Source organism: Suncus etruscus, chromosome 3, assembly GCF_024139225.1.
Source record: "Suncus etruscus isolate mSunEtr1 chromosome 3, mSunEtr1.pri.cur, whole genome shotgun sequence".
In the NCBI taxonomy this organism is placed as follows: domain Eukaryota; kingdom Metazoa; phylum Chordata; class Mammalia; order Eulipotyphla; family Soricidae; genus Suncus; species Suncus etruscus.
In genome coordinates, this window is record NC_064850.1 from 134,364,457 (window position 1) to 134,376,322 (window position 11,866).

The window sequence follows — 11,866 nt, forward strand, 5'->3', positions numbered from 1 at the left end:
TAAGAAAAACAACCCACTTAAATTTTGAGGTTAACTTAAACTAATATGCATGTACATGGAAATGTAAAAAAGAACTTTGCCTTCAATGTTTAAGGAGTTACATAAGTTTTATGGCTTTAGATTGCTTTGTGTGCTGCTAAGAAATATTATGTACTACAATCTGGGGACTTGAGGGACAAAGTAATTATACATGGGTTCTGTTTTATTTTTCTTAATGTTCTTTGGCTGAAAGTTCAAAGTTAAGATATCAGCAATGGGACTACTGAGAATTCTGTTTATGGGTGATTGTCCTTCCACTGTAACTTTACCTTGTCCTCTTTCTTTGCATCTTTGTTCTCATAATTAAAAATAAAAAATTAATAAAAAATTAAAAAAATAAAGTCTATAAAAATAAAAAAATACAGGATTGTAACTATAACCATGCCCACAAATGCAGTTGCTATGATTGCAATGGGCCAGCTTCACAGACTCACTCTTTTCTAGAAAGAGAGGTAAACCAAGCCATGAAAAAATCATGGATACACAGGCCACTCAGCAGAAAGCTGGCAATCTTGGGAGGAAAGGGCAGGCCAAGCCCCCACCCTTCTGAAGCCCTGCCTGCCTCATCCATCACCCAGAATAACTGTTTTGCCTGGGGCCCTGCCTTAATACCTCTCTGATTCCCTTCAAAGACACCAATCTGATCAAACTTCAGATACACCTATTTACAGGCACCCTCCCCCTATATCTTCCTTCTACCAGAAGATCTGCCAGCTGAGTACACACCCCTAAAAGTCGTAGTACCAGTAATAGTGCTTTGAATTTCTGAACAACTTCATTTGTTTAATGCTGTCATCCCTATAGTAATACACCAATTTAACAGGACAGTAACAACAAGCATTTACTAAACCTTTTGCTATTGTATTAATAACTTAATTGGAGATACAATAATTATCATAAATGTGCTTGCTACTATACTTTTTCTTTCTTTTTTAATTTCCTTTCTTCTCTTAATCATTTTATGTTTTCTTTATATTATTTTTAATAATTTTGTTTTCATTTATCTGGAAACAAATGTATTATGGTCTACTATATCAACTATGTGGTGCATTTTCTTTAAATAAAGTTAAAAAAATACAGGATGGAATATAGCAATAATACAGCATTTGCTTTGCACTTGGCCAAATCCTCAGTATACCATAAGATACAGTATCTTGGATCAATCTCCAATATCTCATGCGGTCTCTCTGTGCACTACCAAGAATAAATCCTGAGTGTAGGATTAATCATTGAGCTCTACTGGTATGGCCCAAAAATAGCACACACATTCACAGAAATACAGGACAGGACCAGAGATATAGTAAAGTGGGTAAGGCACAAATAGAAAAATTCACCTTGGAGGTATACTAAGAAGTGTGAGTTCTGGGGCCAGAGAGATAGCATGGAGGTAAGGCATTTGCCTTTCATGCAGAAGGTCATCGGTTCAAATCCCAGCATCCCATATGGTCCCCCATGCCTGCCAGGAGCAATTTCTGAGCATGGAGCCAGGAGTATCCCCTGAGCACTACCAGGTGTGACCCAAAAACCACAAAAAAAGAAAAGAAGTATGAGTTCTGATGGGGTCCAGGAAAGATAATTGTGTTTCTTCCTTCCCTATTTAGAACTGAGAAAAGAGGAATCAGTCACTTAGCCAATTTAATTTATTATGCTAAGAGCCTAGTTTATATAGAAAGCCAGATCGTCCCTCTTCCCTCTTTATTCCACCCCAACACAGCCACCTACCTCCCAATGTGATTAAGAAGTAGAGACTTGTCTTTGCAGGATGGCTACTTCCAGAAAGTAATGGTCAGGCAAGCCAATGTGAATGTCTTCTGGCATGCGTTAGGGGTCAGGGGTGCTTTAGGAGAAGGACCCAGAGATTCTCCCTCACTTCAGAATTTTTCTGGAGGGAGATTTTATTTATCAGCACTTGGTAGGAATAACAGGAAGAGAAACTATTTCATCTGTAAATTTTATGAAATTCTGGAAGCAGGTGAATCAGAAGTGGAGGACTTATGCAGTTGGTGAAGGGGCAATCTGCTGAGAAAGAGCAAAAGAAAACTGGCATGGAGAAAATTAGACAATTTTTGGAAGGAGCAGGGATAGAACTTCTACAATGGCATAACAGCACTAATTCTTGGCATCTACTTCCGAAGCACAAAAACATTAATTCCAAAGATATAACAAAATCAATTGAGTTTATTTACTTATTGTAAATATTATTTATTTACTGTACTGTGCTATGTACAATAGCCAAGATAAGGAAACAGCCAACTATGATGAGTGAATGGAGTAAAAAAGTTGTGATATATTTATACATCAGAATATTGTGCTGCTGTAAGAAAGAATAAAATTTGCCACTGTGTGGCTAGAACTAAAAAGTATAAGGTAATTCTGGGTGATGGAGGCAGCAGACATGGCTTTGGCAAGGAGGGGTTTGGTCTGCCACCTCCTCCCAAGGTGACCAACTTTCTTCTGGTGTAACCATAATCTTTCAGGGCTCAGTTTACATCTCATTTGGAGAAAAGAGCGAGTCTATGGAGCAGGCCCATTTGAATATGACAAGTTACTACTATCTAATTCTGAGGACATTGTCCAATCAATGGGTGGTTACTTTGTCCTTTGACAGGTAGGATAGTGGAGGCTCAGAGCACTTCTCAGCCTGTGAGAGGTCCAATGCAGGTAGGGTTTTCACTTTTGAGCCCAGAATGGGAACTTCATGTGATGCAGGTTGAGGATTAGGGGATCATTTAGGGCTGCCCCAAGAGACATCTGTTTGGAGAGGAGCACAAGGGGCATCAAGCCTTTGAGCCCTAAGCAGTATCAGCAGTCCCACTCCAATTTGCCCTCCCCGTGTCTCTTTAGCTTCTCATTATAATAAGGCTCACTGGCCATTACACCCCATTCAGTGTTGTTCTCTGTATGTGTCTGTGTGATTGCATTGAACAAGCCTTCTAAGTATGTCTACAACTGTCAATCATCTGCCTAAGTCTGTCAAACACCAGCCCAAAGTGATGTCTTCACCAAATGCACCCTAAGCCTACAGTAGACAATCCTTGAATAGCCAAATCAGCCACAGAGCAAATGGTCAAGCATCCACTTGTCTCCAAAGGGTCCTGAACTTGAAAAAGCCTGCTAGCATCTGCCATGAGCTTTCATTGGGACATCCCTGCAACAGAAATTATACCAAAGGCAAAGACTAAAAGCAGCTGGAAGAACAGAAACTGCTGTCAAGGAGCCAGGACAGCCCCTTCAAAGAAGTGCTGAGGATTCCTGACCGTTCAACAGAGACAGGAACGTGCTCACATCAGCGTGATTGTGTGTATTCAGCAGCCCAGATTTCCAAGTGGAAAGGCTGGATGGACTGCTATGAGATTTAATTCTGCTTTGCCAAGCAAGGACTAAAGAACAGACGTAGGGTCAAGATTCTTAGAGCTATAAATCTTCCTGCCTGCTCCCCAAAGTCACCTGGGAGCTTTAAAGGCATATGAAAGCCCCTGTCTCAAGAGACTGTTAGTTAATTTGCCCAGGGTGGAAAGTGGGTTTCTCTAGTTACAAAGCTCCCCAGGTGACTGGAATGTACAGTCAAGACTAGTAACTGCCTCCTATCAGCACATCCCAAGAGTGGGCCTGATGCACTGTCAGCATCTCCTGACTGTTAGTCAGAAGTGTACCTTCATGGGCTCTGTCCCTGAGCAAATGAATCAGAACCTTGGGAGGTACAGCACAGCCAACTCTAATACACTTTCTGGATATTCTGGAATATCCTACAGTATACCCAAAATCATTGGTTTCCAAGCTGTGTCATGAAATTGAAATTATTTCCCCAGACCTTCAGATCCTTCTGAAGCTGGATGACTAAACAAAAGTTATCAGAGATGTGTACGTGGGAAATGTCCTAACCTAGTATGTAACTACAGAGAATTTACAGGACTGCAGAATCCAAGGGAAATAGGACAAATGCTCGGGAGCAGGATTGCTCAGTAGAAGATTGTCCCTGTACAAAGAGGTGTGATGATGCTGGCACACAGATAAGGGGAGACTTTATGGAGCTTTCTGCCTCCAGCATGGTTTGTACTGCAGAGTCTGGGCATGCCAGAGCCTAACACCCCTCCACTACCCATGGTGTACTGTGGCCATCTTTGCTGTTCCCTATGTCTTGTCTTGCTTTCTATGGTGCAGAAGTCTCATCTTCAGTCTGACTTCCTCTGTAATTCAGGACAGAGACTTTCCCAGGGACCCTATCTCCATCAGTAGGAAGTAGGTGACAGTTCCTAACAGAGCCTGGCCAGACTGAGAGCAGCAGTTCACCTGAGGGGGGGGGCAGCTTTTCCTGACAGCCAGGGCATCCACTCAGTCTCTCTGCCCCCGCTTGTCCCCTTTAGATTTGCTGAATGTTCAACATCCCCTTCAGAAATTTATGTCTTAAATGACCCCAGACACTACTGCATGCAAATCCTTGCACTTCTCTGTTCTTTCTTTCTGGAGTGCTCATGATGCTAAGCTCTGTTCCCTACTCTGGTTTCTTCTGTCCAGGTAGTCCTATATGTCACAATGACTAGAGGTAAGCATAAGAGCTTTCAAACAGCATTTTGGTCCCTACCCTAGACATCAATCCTTACATCAGAATAACTGAGGGGACTCCTCACAGGTTCCTGGGTCTGGGTCAGCTTTGAGGAGCTGCTGAGATATAGCACCTGGCCAGGGAGAGGAAGCTTGCTTCATGTTCTGCAAATGCTCCTAGACTGAGAGAAGGTAAACTAAGCTCTTTGTGCTGAAGGCTAGAGAGATGTCTCAAAAGGCTGAAGTGCATGTTCTCCATGCAGGAGACTGGAGCTCAGTCCCCAGCATAGAAGGGTGCTGAACTTCACTACTGAAAGCTTCCCTAAAACCTTAAGGTTAGAGTAGCCCCTAAGCACCAAGGGGAGTGACACCAAGACAAAGCAAACAGAGAAATCATCGCCAAGTTTGAAGAAGTGTTCTCTGTCAAGAATACCCTATTCCCCCCTGCCACAAAACACAATTGCTTATGTTGCCAGAGTGCTGTACTTAGTTTGTCCAGGAAAACACTTTGCCATGAGTGAAAATGAAAATCTACTGAACCCCAACAAATTGCCTTGGCCCTTGGGACCTTGAATTGTTTGCAATTGAACCAGGCTACTAGCAACTGTCTGCTTTTTGCCTATTAATAGCAGAAACCAATCCATGTTAGAAAATGCAGTGCACAATGTCTTCTGGGATATCTATAGGACAACAATTGTTCTGTGCTATTAAGCATAGCTTATCCTCCCCCATTTAAACAAAATTTATAAGGAAAAAAAGTGGGGAGGAGAATGTTTAAATAACCATTTCAAAAAAGAGATTGGTTTACAAATCTAATTTTATGTAGTACTGTATCCTATTTCTTAACACATTAAACACATTAATGTTATCTTGTAATAAATTCAGGAAACTTAAAGAACAAAGGCATGATCCATAAGTCTCATGCCTCTCGGTAGCTCAATACATGGGAAAGCAAAGGTTTGCTGCCCCTGAAATTTTCTCTAAAAGAAAGTCTTGGTATTGGCAAAACCTTTGCTGTAGCTACAGAGCCATCCTGTGGTTCTGTGTGGTATTGGTTATAAAGAGCGTCCAGGTACCAGTTTACTGTGTACAGTAAATCTGCTCTGCTAAATGCAGCCTTGGATCAAAGCAATCCTTCACCGAGCTGTGTCGGTTTTGGTCCAGCCCTACAGAAGAGAGCAGAATAATAAGGAAAGAACCAGTAAAGAGGATGCGGGTTTAAGAACTGACAAGAACTTGAGCCCTGGGAAATCTCAAAAGCTTTAGGAAGAACATGTACATCCATCCACAGTCCTATACAACCAATTTACTGGACAGGAGGAAAAGCCATGCAGGTTTTTCTATAATACAAGAAAAGAATACAAAAGATGAGACTTCTCAGAACTTTCAGCAATTCTCCCGGCCTGAAGGCTGGTTACCTTAGGGAAAATAAATTCCAGAAGAATGTTTCTAGTTTCTATGAGTTTTAATGTTTCTGTCAAGTAGTGTGGGTCAATGTCCCCATTCTGCCATGAATATCTATAGGCTCCCACTTGCCTGGCATTATCTTGCTTTCAGGCAGACATGCCAACAAGCTCTGTGGACTTTGGATCCAATGTATTCTGGCTTGACTGACAGCTGGCTTGTTAATTATGACTGCTATGTAACCTGAAAAAAATGTAATAAAAATCTTTATAAAGTCATTGAAAAGTAATAGGAAAATGACTCCTGAACCACTTGGAATAAGCTGGAGACTATGAAACATAACTTGAAATCCACAATAACTCTGTAAGACAGAAAGATACTATGATTATTTCACTCTTCACTAATTTTTAAAAATTCTGTTTGGACTTGGTGCTCAGAAATAAAATTATCTAAATACATTAAAGGAGGTTTGTAATTTGGGTATATCTAAATACAGATACACATTACTTAGTTTCAGTGATACAAATTATTTTTCTTGGAAGTTATGCTTCCAAGCTCTTATACTTCTCATAAGTCAGAGGGAAAGAGATAGACTCAGAATAGTCTCACTTACCTATAGGATTTAAGAAAAATAAAAGACATTATTGTAATAACACCTAGTGGCAATAGAGATGAGGGCTGGAAGGACCAGCCCAAAATATGAAGCTTGCCACAGAGTTGTGAGTGCAATTAGAAAAATAACTACCCTAACAACTATCGTGACAATGGTAGTGAGTGAGAGAAATAGAATGCCTATCTCTAATACAGGCAGGGGGTGGAGGAGGAGGGAGATAAGGGCATTGGTGGTGTGAAGGTTACACTGGTGAAAGGGGTATTCTTTTCTTATAACTAAACTCCATCTACAAACATGTTTGTAATCATGGTGCTTAAATATATTATTAAAAATATTTTAAACATTAAAAAAAGATAAAAGCAATACATGTCCAGGGTCAGAGACATACTATAATAGGTAGGGTACTTGCCTTCCAGGCAGCCCATCCAGGATCACATATGATCCCCAGAGTCTGGCCAGGAATAATCCCTGAGAACAGAACCATGAGTAAGCCCTGAATACTTCAGGGTGTGGCCGAAACAAAAATTTTATAAAGGTAATACAAGTTCAATACGTGTTTGTAAAAGAGATGTAAATATAAACACATATGTAACATATATGTTATATATAACACATATAGTGTATATTTTGTGTAACATGTATATTCATAATATAGAAATAAAATTTAATACAATTTATACAATATAAGCATTAATTTAATAGTAAATATAAAATAACATAATTACTAATGTTCCTACTGTTTTGATGTTTTACTGTGTTTACTTTTGTCTGATGTAAGTATTCTAAACATGGATTGCAGTAATATATGTTGCTTAATTTTTCATAAACATTTTAACAGTTTATCTAAATTTTTATAAACATCATTTTATTAAGAGTTCAACATGTCTAAGAAAGACAAAAGTATATGTATGTATCTTCTTGCTTTCCTTTCTCCTCTCTACCAAAAAGCATTATGTATATAAGCGCTTTAAAAAGTCAAATTATAGGGCTGGAGAGATAATACAGAGACAGTGCATTTGTCTTGCATGTCACATACCCAGATTTGATCTTTGGCACTACCATGTGGTTCCCTGAACACAGAGCCAGAAGTAAGCCTTAAGCATTGTAGGATGTGATGTGAAACAAGCAAAAAAGTTTCAGATTATTGGGGGGAGGGGCAGAGAAATAATTCAATCTGGAGAGCATGCTTGCATGCAGAAAATTGAGTATGATCCCTGGTACCTCATGGTCCTCCAACTGCTGCTGGAAATGACACCCCTAAGAATAAGCAAGGAATTGTCCCCATGCACCACCAATTTTTTGTTTATGGCTACAAAGCAAACACAAAATTTAATTTTAAAAAATACCAAAATGTCAAAAGGATAAAATAAACACTTGTTGATTCCATTCAAATAGAAGGATATATTTTGTGCATGCCATATAAGACATAAATGTTAAGACAGAATAAACATAAATAAGATAAAACAGAAATAAATATTGAGGAAAAGATGGTTAAAAAGTAAGAGGAAAATCTAAGCAGATATGAAAAGGCAACAGTTTTATTTGTATAAGTGAGTCAACAAATGACTAAATACATCAAACATAAAAGTGAGCAGGAAAGAGACTTACAATGTGTGAGGTTGCAAATCTTTTATAGCCTAGAGTTCTTCATACTCATTTAATACAATCTTTCCACTTATACAGCATCTGTTATAATCTGCTTCTTTATTTCTGTTTCGATTTGTTAGAATAGAATTTACTCTATTTGTTTCTCTTTTATATGTGTCGACTTAGAGATTTACTGAGTGTATCTTTAATAAAGTTTTTAATTTCATTTTAATTTCATTCATCTTTATGTTGTTTCTACTATTTCATTTATTTAAACCTCTTTCTACTAAGTTTTTGGTTTTATTTTTTGTTTGCCCAGTAGTTTTATGTAAGATTAAATTGTTTATTTGTAAATTTTTTTTGCTGTTTCTTTATAAAGGCCTTTATCATTTTTCCTTTGTGGTATCTCATATATTTTGATAATGTACCTTTATTTTTTTTGTCTCCTGGTATTTTTAAATTTCTTTTTTGTTCTGTTTTATTTTGGGCCCACACCTGATGGTGCTCAGGGCTTACTCCTGGCTCTCCATTCAGAAATCACTCCTGGTAGGGTATCTCCTGCAAGGGATCAAACCTGTGTCGGACCCAAGTTGGCTGCATGCAAGGTAAACACCCTACCCTCTGTGCCATCACTCCAACTTACTTTTAAATTTCTGCTTTTGATTCTTCACTGATCTAGTGCTTTTTGAGAAACATATAGTTTACTCTCCACATATTTCATTTTATTTCCAGTTTTTTTCTTATTTATTTCTAATTCATATATTGTGTCCTTTCAACAAGAAACCCTCATTTTAAACTAATAAACTTTGCATCATTTGTCTGATTAGTTTCTTTTCTACATTTTCTTTTTATGATATTTTATTCTCTAACAAATTTCTGAAATGCCTTTTATTTTTTTGTTAGACCCTACTATAACGATTTTTTATTGTTTTTCTCTTATATCTTTTGCTGGTCTACATACTGGAAGATAATTTATCCTCCCACTGTTCACTTTTAATTAGCAGAGTTCTACTATTTTCTAATGAAGGATAAATCCACTTGTTTTGTTTCATGAAATTATAAAGAGACAAATATAACTTTAAAAAATTTTCTTCCCTTGTGCATCCAATTAAGCTGATGCGCTCTCAGCCCTGTGGGACCTGGTGTGCAATGGTTGCAGACAGCAAGCAGCCTCCTTGGTAGTGCACGCAGCCTCTGGCTTGTATGGGCTGTAATAAGGGACTTTGGAGACAGTCTGGTCCTCTCTGCCTGCTCTGCCTGCTTGGGCCTAAGACTTGATCTGGTGTGGCTTCATCGCCAGAGGGCTCCCCTTCCTTGGAGGTGAGTCGATCCGCCCACAAAGGGTGGAGCCAGCTGAACTATACTGTGTCTCTGAAGTCAGCAGACCTCTTTCTACTGTCCTCTCTGCCTGCTCTGCCTGCTTGGACCTAAGACTTGATCCAGTGTGGCTTCATCACTGGAGGCCTCCCCTTCTTTGGAGGTGAGTCAAACGCCCACAAAGGGTGGAGCCAGAGGAACCCTTTCGCTAAGTGGTTACGCACATCATTTAGCCAATGAATACCACAACACATAGAAAAACACACAATACAAGTGTGACAATGGGGAAACAATGCAGGCCAGCACCAGGCATAGGGAATGAAGATGGCAACTCTAATGACCTGAAAACGGCCAACCACCTAGTTAGTCTCTAAGATATGGAGTTTAGAGAAGAAATATGAAGGATGTTCACAGAACTCAAAGAAAGCATAGATCAAGTTGAACAGAGACAGTCTTTATTGGATGTTCCTATAGGCTTTCATTGACCCCAATTTCAGGCTCCAAACAGGTGTGCATGGGGCCTTCGGAAAGTCTCAGGGCACGGTAGCCAGAGTCCGCATAGGACAAGTTATCATGTCCATCCACACCAAACTGCAGAACAAGGAACACGCAATTGAGGCTCTGTGTTGGACACAGTTCAAGTTTCCTGGTTGCCAGAAGATCCACATCTCCAAGAAGTTGGGCTTTACCAAGTTTAATGCAGATGAGTTTGAGGACATGGTGGCTGAGAAGTGTCTCATCCCAGATGATTGTGGGATCAAATACATCCCAAATTGTGGGCCTCTGGACAAAAGCATGCACTTCACTCCTGAGAGTCTTGGTGTGGGCTCCTGATCTCTGGTCACCACCCCATCCTACCTACTACAATAAATCTTGCTCCTTTAAAAAAGTTTTTCTTCTCTTTATTGTCATTTCATTCTGAGTTCTTAGACTTTTTAAAAACCATTTTTTAGGCATGGTTACAAAAACCATGTGTTTGTAGATGGGTTTTGATCATCTAATGTATACCACCCTTTATCAATTTTTAATTGTCTTATATTGAGAGAAGTTTTGGGAAATTGTTGGTCAACCCTGGTTGCTTTTTTTGAGCATGTGGCAAAAATAAATGCTTATTAAAAGCAGTATATATGTGCATATGGCAGTGGGGAGTATTATTTTTGATTCATGACCTTCCTTGTACAGTGAGTTAGTTGACACCTGCCTTTGAAGGACCCTAAGTGCCTGCATCTGGGAATGCAGCCAATGCCTCTGGCTGTGAATATACTTGAGTTCGCAAAAGAGAAGGGAACTTGGGTTCTTGCCATTTGGGTTTATCACCATATTTTCATACTGCTGTCCTGAGTTCAGCCATGTCTGATACCTGCAAGTCTAGATTTTTGGTTGTTCAACTTCTCAGTAGCAAAACTCTGGTCTTTTATGCTTGGGTAGATGCAGAGAGGGCATATGGAAGTCATTATTTTCTCTACATATTTTCCAACAGCCCTGTCAATCCATTTGTCAATCCATTTGAATCTCTGTTTCCCAACATCTCTGGAACTTACAACTCCTGAGACTGCCCTTACCTTGTTCAGTTTCTCCATGTCTCTCACTGATAGTTGTCTATCAATGACCACTTTCACCTTACTTCATAAGTAGACATTAGAGTAGTCAGTACCTCCAGAAATGTAAAGAACATTAGTGTGTGAAGTATGGTAAGAGGCAGCCCTATAATATTTCCTGGATCATGGGTTGATACAGGCTGAGCTAAAAGAAACTACTGTAACCTTGTTCCCTAAATTTAAGTAAATGACATAATTTCCCCCCCCCCAAAAAATAAAAGAAACTACTGTAATCATTATCCAATAGTCCATTCTAAAACCCTGGAGAGTTCAGAGATATGCCTAAATTCTTCTAAGTCATGAGTGACACACTGGTGAGAGGAACCTAAGTTAAGCATGATAACACATTGGTGTGTCCAGCAAGACACAATTTACTTCCATCACAGATTTAATCCCAGAACAGTCTTATGGCCTAAATATCTGCCTCTCTCCCTTAGCTTTAAAACTTCATGCTACATTAACTCCATACAGCCCCCAGGGTCCTTCCTGTTGTTCAGATGTGCTGTCAACATAGCTATTCTGAACCTGTGACATGCTATCCCCATGGATCTTTGTTGGCTCCAAGTACCTTTCAAGATAGTAACTTTTGAGAAGATTTTGATGAATGTGTTGGAAGCAGGCAGAAATGAAAGGAAATTTTAGCATTGTTTCAGTTACTAGAAGATGATGAGCTGGGGAAAAAAAAAGATAGAGGGCCAGAGAGGAAAGAGGATAAATGCCAAGAGAATAAGTAGGACTGTGGATGGGTTGGCAATGAAAGTGAGAA

The 11,866-nt window shown here is 39.4% G+C and overlaps 1 non-coding gene across 1 annotated transcript; it reads left to right on the forward strand.

Annotated features, from left to right (window-relative positions):
- Positions 1–9,283: 9,283 nt before the first annotated feature.
- On the forward strand, positions 9,284–9,420 carry LOC126004968 (small nucleolar RNA SNORA70). The gene has a single exon (XR_007494166.1). It is a non-coding gene; the product is annotated as a small nucleolar RNA SNORA70 (small nucleolar RNA).
- Positions 9,421–11,866: the final 2,446 nt, after the last annotated feature.